Consider the following 13,476-nt stretch of genomic DNA (forward strand, 5'->3'; position numbering starts at 1 on the left):
TAATACTATCTACTTAGGGTGGCTGTGAGGCTCAAATTCATGTCTTTTGAGCATTCTAAAGTATTTTTAAAATATAAAATATTTTTGTTATGTATCAATCCCAGCTGACTTGAATTGTACTTTCATTTCTTCTTCCTTAGGGGCCCTTCCTCAAATTAAAAAATATATCCTTCTCCAATAAAAAGGACCAGAGCTCCTTGGAGAAATGGCTGATTTTAGGACTGGAGTAGGAAATATACAAGATCTGCTTGGAGCATCTTCTAGTGCTAGAAAGTAAAGAAGTGCTCAAAGCAACAGCAGCAACAAAAAGTCCCACAATAATGGGAGTGTGTCAAAGAGACACACACAGGAGCCAACTGAAAGAGCACCCAGTGGCCAAAGCCGGGGCAATTTGACCCACAAAATAAACATATTAGTGTCGGATTATAACTCAAAGGATAAAATAAATGTCTGTGAGTCCACACTAATATAAATAAATGATTGAATAAATAAATAAAAGGGGGAGAGAATAGACAAACTTCCTATATAGAAGAATTCCAAATATCAATAACTTACATAGGTATTCTGCCATGAGGGAGGTGGAGCATTATTCCATGCTCCTAAAGTGTGGGCTGCCCATAGTGACAGTGTGCAAAGGGGAAAAGAATTAGTAACTTTTGGTGGAGGACCCTGACTAACACTACTTCAAGCCAGGTAATAGAGGAAAAATTGCATTGATAATATATACCTTTAAAATGACGTGATGAGCATGGCACTCCACCTCTGTGGTCTTCTTCCTAAAATGTCCTAACCCACTCTGATCATGAGAAAAACATTAGAAAAATCCCAGTTGAAGGACAGTCTATAAAATATCTTGACTCCTCAAAACTGTCAAGGTCATCAAAAGTAAGGAACATGAGAAATTATTACAGCAAAGAGAAGCCTGAGGACGTGACAACTAAGTGAAAAGTGATTTCCTAAATAGGGTCCTAGAACAGAAAAAGGAGATTAGCAGGGAAAAGCTGAAGAAATTTGCATAAAGTATCCATTCTATTTAACAATGTTATTAATATTTATTCATTAATTATAACAAATCTACCACACTAACCTCAGATGTTAGTAATATGGAAAACTGGGTGCAGGCTATATGGGAACTCTCTTACTGAATTCACTATAATTTTATAAATCTGAAACAGTTCTAAATAAAAAGAAAAATTCAAGGACTCTTTGGAAAGTGTTTTACATGTCTGGATAGAGAAACTTCTACCATAATTAAAAGGGAGATTTCTTTCACTTTAAATAAGTTGGATTTCTTTCAAGCCTAGTGATCTGTTTTTCATTACTGAACTATACATTTTATTTTATTTTATTATTATTTTTTTTTTGCGGTACGCGGGCCTCTCACTGTTGTGGCCTCTCCCGTTGCGGAGCACAGGCTCCGGACGCGCAGGCTCAGCGGCCATGGCTCACGGGCCCAGCCGCTTCGCGGCATGTGGGATCTTCCCGGACCGGGGCACGAACCCGTGTCCCCTGCATCGGCAGGTGGACTCTCAACCACTGCGCCACCAGGGAAGCCCTGAACTATACATTTTAAATAGTGAATTGTTACTAATAAAATGTTCAGTGGAGCATAATTTCAATATAAAATGAAACACTGGTTTTCATCAGGAAGGAAGAAAAAATTAATCATTATAAGATAAATACCCCTTTTAGTTCTGCAGAGCATTACTACTACTTTTAAGTTAGATAAAATAAATTTTGCAACATTAACAAAAAAACAGTGGAAAAATCCCATGTCCCTGTATTTTGTTTTTCTGGCTTTGCTGATCCTCACTCTCTCTCTGAGATGTCCAAGTTTTTTGAGTATTCCAGTGACCTTTCTCTTTAGCTTTCATCTTTTGTAGAACAAAGGCTGCTAACTTCCTCAATTCTTACCTCTGTAGAAGCCCCATCATTTCTTTATTCATTGCTCAAATTAAAGTTTGAAGTAAAATCAGAGTCTAGTACGTTCAAAGCCATGGTCAAATACTAGATTTCTCATCCTTTTCCCTTTATCTGATTGCTTTGCTTGAATCTTAGCTAACAACAATGCAGAGATGCATGTGGAATCCCAGGCCCTTTCTCTGCAATCCTGGAGAGGCACCCAGCAGATAAAGTTGTTGAGCAGAGCAGTTACATAGTCTGGATTCATGCAAGTTTCCACAAAATTGCTGCTTTGAATTGAACTATCCAGCATGAATTGGTAAGATAGCACCAGGAGATCAGGGGGGTCTCCCAGTCCGGTAAGAGTTCAGTTCAACACAGAAACTCACCAATTACTTTGATGGTTTGGGAAGGGGAGGAGAAGGAGAATTTTACATTTCTATTCATTATTAATGGACTCTCAGAAGAAGCAAGAGTATCATAAAAGAGAAAGTAGACACACCATTTGTGTACTCAGACATTCAACCGAGATTGGCCAAAGTAAGATGGGTCACAGGGTACAAGAGAGTTTCTTGTCTTGAATCCTGGTTCAGGAGGACCCAAACTGGAAATGGCTGAATATAGGGCTGCCTTGCAAACAAATGAACCTGTCTAAAGAGGCTATTTTCTTAGCTGACTTCAGCTATTGACTACACAAAAGAAAGTGGTGTAGGATTGTGCTTTTATCTCAGTGACATGTGTGTGGTTGGATGGAGAGCTCACCTGGAAAGAAATATTCAAATCCACTTTCACTCAACCAGTTTAATTCTGGGCTGAATTTATGTAGTGACAATGGATTTTGAGCCCAGTCCCCTGCAGGATGGCCTGCATTCTAACGCAGAGAGAACCGATGAGTATAATTGATATTCATAGTTCCCAGGGCACTGGAGAGCAGTCATACATTGGTTTGAGCCAGGAAAGCCTTCTGTTGGGTCATGTTATTGCATATAAGCCAGATGCAGGCTAACTTTTCATTCTTTTGATAATTTTAACAAGAAAAAAATGTTCTACAGATGTTTGTCTCTGCGTGGCCAATGATTATTCCTAGTTTGCAAAAGGCTGTTTATCTAAGCTTAGGTGTCTAGATAAATTCTCCTGAGATTTCCTAATGGTTTCTAGCTGCTGACCTCCCTGCTTGGATTGCTCCTGCTTTGGACTGGTTTTGAGGACCTTTGGAGATGAAGATTCCACGTCTCTTTGTTAATCTTTTCCACTATTTCCTACCAGATGAGGGGAGGGTTGGTATCTGCTGGAAGAGGAATCAAGGACACGTCCAACATGGGCCAACAAAGATCAGGGTCTACTCTCAATCCAGAGTTTGGAGCCTGGAAAATAGTTTGTGGAAAGTGGAGTCAGTGTGTTGAGTCATGAAAGAGTCACTGGGAAGAGGATCTTAAGAATATGGTCACTAAGAGGAAGAGAGCCTGTGAAGTGGGAAACAGAACAGAATGATAGAAAGCAAGGCTGGGCAGGGGTCTAGCTAAATTCTAGTCAGAGAATGTTAGAGTGGACACACAGATGGTTCTGCCAACTCTTGGCAACCAGGGTTGGATTTGCGAGCTCTGGACCAGGGCTCTTGACTCTACCACTTCCAATTCTAATTCCGTGTGCACTGGTTGAAACTTTGATAGCTTCCAGATGTTATCCTAACTTCCTATATTTAGTCTTTGAAACAACCCTTTGAGTTTGTGCTGCTGTTATCATCCCCATTTTACAGATAGGAAGACTGAAGCTCAGGAAATTCAAGTAGCCTATCTGAAGTCTCACAGCTGTAAAGCAGCTGAGCCAGCGTTCAAGGAGGAGAGTGGGAGAGAGGGGAGAAGTTACAATCGTGAGATTGCAACTTAAAAGGACAAAACTTTGGTTCCCATATACCCTTTCCTCAGGAAGTAAATCTGTTAGTTTGAGGGTGTTTTAGAGGCTTCATCACATAGCATTATAAATAATCCATGTGACAGGCAGAATTTTGGCCCAAATGAACCCTACCCCCCCCCACCCGCACCCCTACCCCTGGTGTTACTTCTGTGAATATGTTAAGTTACGTGCCACAGGGGCTTTGTAGATGTAAATCAGAGTAGTAGTCAGCTGACCTTAAAATAGCAATTCATCTTGGGTTATCCTGGGGAGCTGAATGTAATCGCATGAGACTTTTGAAGCAGAGATCTTTCTCAGGATAGTAGTGGAAGGAGAATTCAGAGATTTGAAATATGAGGATCCCATGTCCTATTGTTGCCTTGAACCTGAAGGGACCCATGTGTCAAGGCTCTGCAAGGCACTGAATTCTATTCAAAACCTGAATAAGCTTGGAAGTGGAATTTTCCTTGGAGCCTCCAGGAATAACTGGAGGGCTATTCCTGACCACCCTCCTTCACTACCCTGCTAATAGTTTAGGTTTCTCTGTTATATGCTCTCAGAGCAACATGTACTTTTCTGTACTTCTTTGCAGAATTATTTGTTCCATGTTTTTTCTTTCCACAAGATTGTGTACTTTAGGACAGTCCTCATTTCTGTATTGCTTACTCCAGTACAGCACCTGTCACAGAGTAGTTTGGCTTTAAATATCTGTTGAATGAAGCAAAGAGTATTCCTTTTGACTCATCCTCTGTTTGGAAATATCAAAGGGGTCAACCCAAGTAAAGGTCAATAGAAAAAAATGTTAAATGTTCCTCTTCCTGACACCCAACTTTAATGCCATTTCCCAAAGTGCCAACCTTCTACTAATATTCAAACTAAAGAAATGACCAAGGACAGGAACCTAAAATGGGAACTGTTGACAGTAAGAAAAGAATAGCTAGGACTCATAGCTCCTGTTTCTGTTTCTTTAAATACCTTTCAGACTTGTTTCCAAAGAGCAGCCGCCCAGAGGAAGAATGTGACGGCTATCTGATGCCCACATAATTGTTCATTTCCAAGCAGACGGCCTTTGCTCTAAACATTAAGTTTTTTTCCTTTTATTTGTTTTCCCCCTTTTGTTTAAGTAAAAGTAATTACGTTTGCATTAGATTAATCACCGGCTTATTTTTGTGCAAAACAATGGAGAGTTTTTTCCCTTTTCACTCTGTATTCACTATGTCATCTTGACAGTCGCGCTGAGGAGTCATCTTGCAGACTTGGAGCTATGTCCTGGGACACATCTGCTTGCCCTTTGCAGAAGGACAAGGGGGCAGGTAGGAAGGGATATGAAAAGAAGAGACTGGAGTGACCAGTTGACTCGGATTAGCAAAATCAAAAGTAGTGTAAGAATGCTTTTGGTTCCGCTTTCCTGGGAGGTTCCATGAAGAGCTAAGTTTTTTCAATAGTCAGTTAATGCAGTAAATAAGTACTTAAATTGTTTGTGACCCCAGTCATTCATTTCTGTTTCTTGTGTGCTTTGTGGCCAGTGGGCCTCCAAAGTTTTCCGCAGATCCCTAAGTTCCCTCTCTCCACATAGTTTTCTTGGGTAGATTCTTGGACAAGATTTTCTCACTACCTTGAGACACCACAGTAAGTTGAGAAGCCAGGGGAGCTTCTGTAGGGGGACTGGGAGGGGTAAAGGCTGGGCAGAGGGTAGGGCTCCCTGAAGCCTCTGAAGAGGGAGAGCAACGACCTTCTGGGTCAGCAATGACCGGGGAGCTCTGACATTAGGAATCTAATGATAATCGGAACATGCGAACAGAACCTTCCCTTTCACTGTGGAAGGCGCACCTCTCATTTTCCTCAAGGGGCTTACAGATAGTTCTGAGCTACTGGGTCTGGTCCGAATGACTAGATTTATTAGTACAGGAAGTTTTCTTTGGGGACAAGACTTTAGTTGGAACTCTCCCCAAATTTCACTGCTACTCTTGTCTTCTCTGTACCTGGGAAACCGTGCGGGTCACATGGAGACAGAAACGCAGAGAAGGTAGGGGTAGACTTCATGCTCTGCCGTTTCCTGGTTGTGGGAACGTCAGCACATTATTGAGTGCAGCGGGCTGCCATTTCTTTACGAGTGACCGGGTGCGATAGTGTTCACTTCTGATGATAGTGTGAAGAAAAAAAGATGAGATAATGTGGAAAGAACATCGACACAGTTCCTGGTATATAATAATCTTTCCAAACAGAGTGGCCAGAAAATCCCCCAGACCATGTCTTTGGTGGATTATGTCAGTAGCTAAGAGAGCACCGCTATTTCCATTGACTTAGGACTCTACAGTTTAATCCTGAGCTTTACTGTTTAACCTATCATTTTATCCTCAGACTTGTCCTTTAAAGTAGGAACATAATTTGTTTTTCTTTCTTGGTGAACCTAGAGTTTTGTCCTTCAAACTGTCTCCCCCAGTGGGACCTGCCTTAGGCCGCACAGTCCCGTTTCCATATTTCCTCGTTAACAGGTGTCACCTACCAATTGGCACTTGCCATCTACCTCTACAAGGATCAAATTATGAACCGCTGTAGCTGCTGACCTTCACAGCCCCCTGAAAGGAGTTCAGGGTGGAGATCAGGAATGAGACACTCTGTGCTCTGGGAAAAACTGGCAGAACATGTCTTCAGATAGATATTTTCAGGAGACGATTTTATGAGCCCAATTCTTGCATCGTCTCATATCTATTGTAGAAAAGCACTAAAATCCTTTATGGTGACGTCTGCTCCTCATGACTCACAGTAACGTTCACGAGACTAGCAGAAACCTTCCACAAAAAATATGTGTTTGGGGACTTCCCTGGTGGCACAGTGGTTAAGAATCTCCCTGCCAATGCAGGGTACATGGGTTCGAGCCCTGGTCCGGGAAGATCCTGCATACCGCGGAGCAGCTAAGCCTGCGAGCCGCAACTACTGAGCCTGCGAGCCACAACTACTGAGCCCGTGTGCCACAACTACTGAAGCCCTCACACCTAGAGTCTGTGCTCCACAACAAGAGAAGCCACTGCAATGAGAGGCCCGTGCACCGCAACGAAGAGTAGCTTCTGTTTGCCACAACTAGAGAAAAGCCTCCGTGCAACAACGAAGACACAATGCAGCCAAAAGTAAATTAAAACAAAAATATATGTGCTTGATTGTGTGTACTCCCCCTTCACCAAAATCACATGTATACTGACCTTCGCCCCCCACCTCTTTGGAGCAGTTTCTTGGAGCTAGAAGAGAAAGAACTTAGAATGAATTTTTTTGAACACCTATTCTTGGCTGACAGCCTACAGATGAGATCTTGTTTGATCCTCACGCAGCCCCTGTGAGGAAGGTTTTACTAATATCCCCATATTGAAGATGTGAACATGGAGGTTGGGAAGGTTTAAGCCACGGTGTCTGACACAAAAGCACTTGTTCTTTTAATGAAACCGACTCTCTCTCCCTATGTTTTGAGGGGCAAGAAGATGGATTCTGAAAGCGGGACAGAGTAGAATCTGTGCATCCTTAATGCCTGTGAGCATAAGAAAATTATCCCTTTCCATTCAGGAAAATAGACTTCCTGCAATGCTCAAAGAACTTACCTTCTCTCCCTGAAATGATTAATCCTTACCCCTTGAGGGGTGATGAAAAGGGTCCTACAGAGGACAACGTGTGTGAGGGCTCCTGTGTTGAAGGGCTCAGCTCCACTGGCTTTGGATTCCCCATGACAAAGCACAGACCTGTGAATTATAGGTATTGTTCCTTGATCCCTGACAAAAACCTCCAGTTTCTCTTATGTAACTGCAGAAAACCCTGTGTTTGGTAAAGTATTGTGTGTCCCTTAGCCATGTGTTACATTCAGAAACAAGGGTTTGGTATGCAGAGTCTGAGTAATGGCCTGAAATGAGACCATTTCTCTTTGCTGACAGCATCCCATTAAGCATTCAAACCCATACTCAGCCATTGTTCAGGACATATTCACAGTCCTTTGCGGGGGGGGGGTTAGTTACAAGACATTGCGTTATGAAGGGAATCTGGGCTCCCAAAAGCCACAGCAGATTGACATACTTGACAAGTTAGTTCTAAAATTACCTTTTGTTCAGTGTAAGTCAACATAATTCAGTTAGGTTTTGTGTCTTTTTTTTTTTTTCCCTCTCCCTGTATAAAACTAAACCTCAGCGTTGTTTCATAACATCCTGCTATTCCTCTAATTATTTTTTGGATTACTTAGCAAAACCTCCCACTAATCGCCATGCTGATTCCTCATTGGTCTTGTGAGTGTAAATATTTACTGTAAAGTTGGCTGGGGCAATGTGGATAAGCACAGTAGCCACACCTCGAAGAGGACCTCTGATGGTGTGGGATGGGTGTGGCGGATCATACACAGTTGTAAACAATAGTATCTCTCTCGTAAGCACTTCCAGTCCAATTTACCAAAAAAGTATTTCTGTAAAAGAAACCTAATGTCATAGGACAGAGCCTGCAATCTTCCTGGGAGGTGTGGCGCTTTGACAGGTTTATTCACTTTGAATCCACAGTCTGGCACATACTATGTAGTCAGTACATAGGCAACCAATCAATAAATAAATGAATGGTACAGTAGGCACATGAGAGACATAGACATCATGGCATAAAAAAAAATCACAGGCTTTAGAGCAAAGGGGAGAGAATTCTGGCTTCATTATTGTGTGATTCGGGGCTAGCCATTGATTATGTTTTCTCATATGTGAAATGGGTAAGAATAAGCATTTCCTTTTTTGTGTGTGATGATTTAATGAGAAAATGTCTGAAAAGAACCCAGAATGAGTAAATGTGTATGTATGTGTATGTGAATATATGTGTATATGTATGTATTTATTTCCTCCCTTGTTCTAAAAAGGATTTGAGGTGACATACAAAAACATCCAAGTTATTAGGATTATGTATAAAAGCGGAGGAGAAAATATGAGTAAAGGGAAATTAAACATGGGGAAAACTTTAATTAAGGGTGAATGTAGTGTATAAATAGCAGGGTATATATGTATTTCTACAGTGTCTAGAAAATAACCACAAGTTTGTCTCAGAGCTTTCTAGTAAATAAAACAAAGACGTTAACATGATAAGGTACGTAATTCACATTCTTAGTCAAATAAAAACAAAATAACACTTCAGAACACTGGTCCTAAGGAAAAAATAGAGGTTTGTTGTGAACTACATTCTCAATAACAGACTTCAGTTGGCTATTTCTTTTTTTGTTTTTTAATTAATTTTGATTGGAGTGTAGTTGATTTATAATGTTGTGTTAGTTTCTGCTGTACAGAAAAGCGAATCAGTTATACATATCCATATATCCGCTCTTTTTAGATTCTTTTCCCATATAGGTCACTGTAGGGTATTGAGTAAAGTTCCCTGTGCTATACAGTAGGTTCTTATTAGTTATCTATTTTATATATAGTAGTGTGTATATGTCAATCCCAATCTCCCAATTTATCCCTCTCCCCCTTTCCCCTTTGGTAACCATAAGTTGGTTTTCTACATCTATGACTCTATTTCTGCTTTGTAAGTAAGTTCACTTGTACCATTTTTTTAGAGTCCACATATAAGCAATATCATATGATGTTTGTCTTTCTCCGTCTGACTTAACTTCACTCAGTATGACAATCTCTAGGTCCGTCCATGTCGGTGCAAATCTTTTTGATGGCTGAGTAATATTCCATTGTGTATATGTACCACATCTTCTTTATCCATTCATCCATCGATGGACATTTAGGTTGCTTCCATGTCCTGGCTATTGTAAACAGTGCTGCAGTGAACATTGGGTTGCATGTATCTTTTCAAATTATGGCTTTGTCTGGATATTACAGGAGTAGGCTATTTCTTATGGTGCATGTCAATGTGGGATCCAGTAAAATTATGCCTTAATATGGGAAAAGGAGGGCATTAAAAACCTACAGTCTAAAATTTAGATTTCTGATGGTAATACTTATTCCTATGGTAAATTTAATTTATTCTTTTATTTCATTTTAGGAAGGCTATATAAAAAGAAGTCAAAGATAAAAGAAATGACCAAACTGATGGTCAATCAGAAATACTTTGTTACATAGTTTATAAATAGGGATATTTTTAAGTAGGAGTTTTGGAGAAAAAAAAATTGCTTACTTGATATCAATTACAATGATTATGATTTAGAGATATTTTTAATAACTCACTTTTTATTTGCTCTATTTGTCATATATTTTACTTCTACATAAGTTACAAAGGCCACAAAATATTGTCATTATTATTGCCTTAAGCAGTCAGTAATCTTTTATATTCCCCTATATTTACCTTTTCTGGTGTGGTTTATCCTTTCTTGGACTTCCATGATTTCATCTGCAATTTTTTTCTTTTAGCTTGAGGAAATTCCTTTAGTATTTCCTACAGTAGAAGTCTGTTCCAGTAAATTCTCTCATGTCTATTTGAGAATATCATTGTTTTGCCTTTTTTAAAAAAATTACTTTTACCAGGTATGGAATTCTAGTGTTAGCAGTTTTGTTTTTTTGTTTGTTTGTTTGTTTTGTTTTGTTTTGGCATTTTAAGAATGCCATTACAATTTCTTATGGCAAATATGGTTTCTGCTGAGAAGTCAGTTGTCATTTTAGTTGTTGCTTTGCTGAGGAAAATGGTTTTTTACTTCCTTCTGGCTGGCTGATTTTAAGATTTTTCTCTTCTTCTTCTTTTTATTGTGTGGTTTGTTTGTTTGTTTTCAACAGTTAGACTCATGTGCCCAGGCATCATTCATCCTGCTTCTGATTCACTGAACTTCTTCATCTGTGCATTAATGTCTTTCATCAGATTTCAAAATTTCTCGATCACTAATTTTTCATATAATGCTCTGTCCTGGTGTCCTTGTCTTTTATTTCTTGGAATCTAACTATGTGTATATTAGATCTTTTCATGTATTACATGTTGCATGATTTTTTTCTATTAATTTTTTTTTACTCTTGTGCTTTAGTTTGGATTATTAATACAGTCTTTCACTGTGTCTCATCTAGCCTGTTCTAGACCTGTATGTATTAGTTATCATTCTCCAGAGAAAAGAAGATTCTTTTTCTATATAGGGTTGACCCTTGAACAATGCAGGGGTTGGGGTGCTGACCCTCTTACTCAGTCAAAAATGTGCGTATAACTTACAGTTGGCTCTCCGCATACATTGTTCCTCCATATATCTTCAGTTCCTCCATATCCATGGTTCCACATCTCCACATCCATGGAGTACTGTAGTATTTGCTATTGAAAAAATCCTCATATAAATGGATGCACAGTTCTTTCTCTAAATATATATGGTGGGAGAGAAGAAGAGACAGACACATTTATTATAAGGAATTGGCTTATACTGTTACGGAGGCTAACAAATCCCAAGATCTGCAGTTGGCAGGCTGGAGGTCCAAGAGAGCTGATGGAAAGTTCCAGGAAAGCTAGGAAATTTCCAGTCCAATTGCTGGCAAGCCTGATATCTAGGAAGGGCCAATATTTCAGTTTGAGTCCAAAGGCATGGAAAATATGATGTCCCAGCTCAAGACAGTTCCCTCTTACCCACCTGAGGGCCAACCTTTTTGTTCTATTCAGATCTTCAGCCGATTGGATTGCTCACATTAGGGTGGGAAATCTGCTTTACTCAATCTTCTGATTCAAATGTTAATTTCATCCAGAAACACCCTCACAAACATACCCAGAATAATGTTTGACCAAATATCTGGGCATCCATGGCCCAATCAAAATGACATCATCACACCCATCTAATGAGTTTTCAATTTGATTTATATTTTTCACAATAGAAGGAAGGAACAGCAAGGGAAGATCCCAATCTACTCCTCTTACAGATGTTTTAAGAGGTAGGATTTGCCCCTTGTAAAACTGAGTAGTTTATTGAGGACATGCCCCTAGAAAGAAGGCCATCCTTATTCTTCAGAAGTGACCAACAGAAAACTTCTGACTGCCTGGTTAATAGTAAGTGCTCAATAATTGTTAGTTCCCTTGAAATTTCTTAAAGAATTTAGCATATACTTGGTGTATAATAGGTAGCAAATACAAATACTCTTTTCCTTCCATACCACTTACTAGACATGTGACCCTGGGCAAGTTACTTCTCTGTGTTTTTAAAAGCCAAGGTACACTGACATAAGAGTAATACTAATTGTTGGGTTGTTGTGACAATTAAATGTGTTAATATATGCAAAATGCTTAGACTAATGCCTAGAACAGAGAAAATATTAAATAGCTGTTGTGTGTACTGTTACTGCTGTTACTATTGTTATAATCATTCTCTGCCATAGTCAATGCATTTTCTAGAAGTTGTAGTGGGATAAGTGGAATATCAGAGACATGGTTCTATTTTCCTGCTATTTTCTGTATGTCTACCATTCCCACATGTAAAAATGAGGAGTTTTCCGTAGATGGCCACATCCTCTTCCAGTTTGACCATTTTCTGATTTTTATAAGCTCAGGTGAACTCAGCTTATAGAGTTGACTGTCAGTGATTCAGGGATGGTTGAGGATTATGTAGTAAATCAGGCATTAGGCATATTAACAGCATTGGTGACACTCCTTATCCATCCCTAGGCCTTGATACAAACTCCTATTAAGAGAATATCAGAAAAAGTGGACTTAAGGAGCAATATGTACCAATTAGGACTGGATATATAATCACTTTGGAGGCACAGAAAAAGAAATGTTTTGCTATATCATGGAATAATAACCACCGGCTTTCATTGAGGGCTTAATGGGCATTACATCAGTGAACCTTTTAATAGCTCTTTGAAGTAAGCAATATTATTAACACTGTTTTACAGAGGAGGAAATTAAAAGGCTCTGACAGCTTGAATTGCACAGTGATGTGGACCAATAGGTGGCAGTACTGGGAGTTGATTCTAGGTCCAGTTAACTCCAAAGTCCAACTGGTGAATCCATAGGGTGTGCTATTTCCTGAACTATGGCTATGGTCAGATCATCTCCCAGTTGTGCCTGAAACTATTCAATAATACTTTTTAAGTTCTAACTTTGTGTATCCCTTCAAAGGAAATACCTTCTGATTCCATTACCTTTCTCTTATTCTCAGCCAGTCATTATCTGCTTCTCATACCTGAGAGAACCTGAATGCACCAGCAGAGGCACATTTAATGGAAAACCTTTCAGGACCATTACCCAGCCAGTTTCTGTGGGAACAAATGCCAGCCCAATATTAGGCTCATTTTCAGTTCTGTTAAATTTCTAACAAATCGTCATTTTACAAGAAGCATTTCATCCTGACATAATAGACTCATCTATTTTCTCCTCATTCCTTCAAAGACTGTAGGTGTTGTTTGTGTGGGCCAGTCTTTTACAGATACCAGTTCATACCAAGAGAAACATTACTTAAATATTACAGTCTTGAACATGATGTGGATTGGACTATTTACACATACTCTGGATGTCATACAATTCTGAGGTAAAACATTTTGTGAAGGCTTCAATCATTTTAATAAATAATAGACTTTAATAATTTTAATTAATTATTAATTATGTATTAATAATTTAAACACATAATTTTAATAATTATGGCTTTCTTTTATATAGTGGTTTGGGCTGCCAAAATGATAAATCCCTGTTTTAAGGAACTAATTCTTGAACATTTTCCTTATATGCAAGGAAGGATAATTTGACAATAGAATCTTTAGGAAAGATTCAGAGATATAT

Source organism: Monodon monoceros, unplaced genomic scaffold, assembly GCF_005190385.1.
Source record: "Monodon monoceros isolate NGI ecotype Baffin Bay Population unplaced genomic scaffold, NGI_Narwhal_1 Super_Scaffold_7, whole genome shotgun sequence".
Taxonomy (NCBI): domain Eukaryota; kingdom Metazoa; phylum Chordata; class Mammalia; order Artiodactyla; family Monodontidae; genus Monodon; species Monodon monoceros.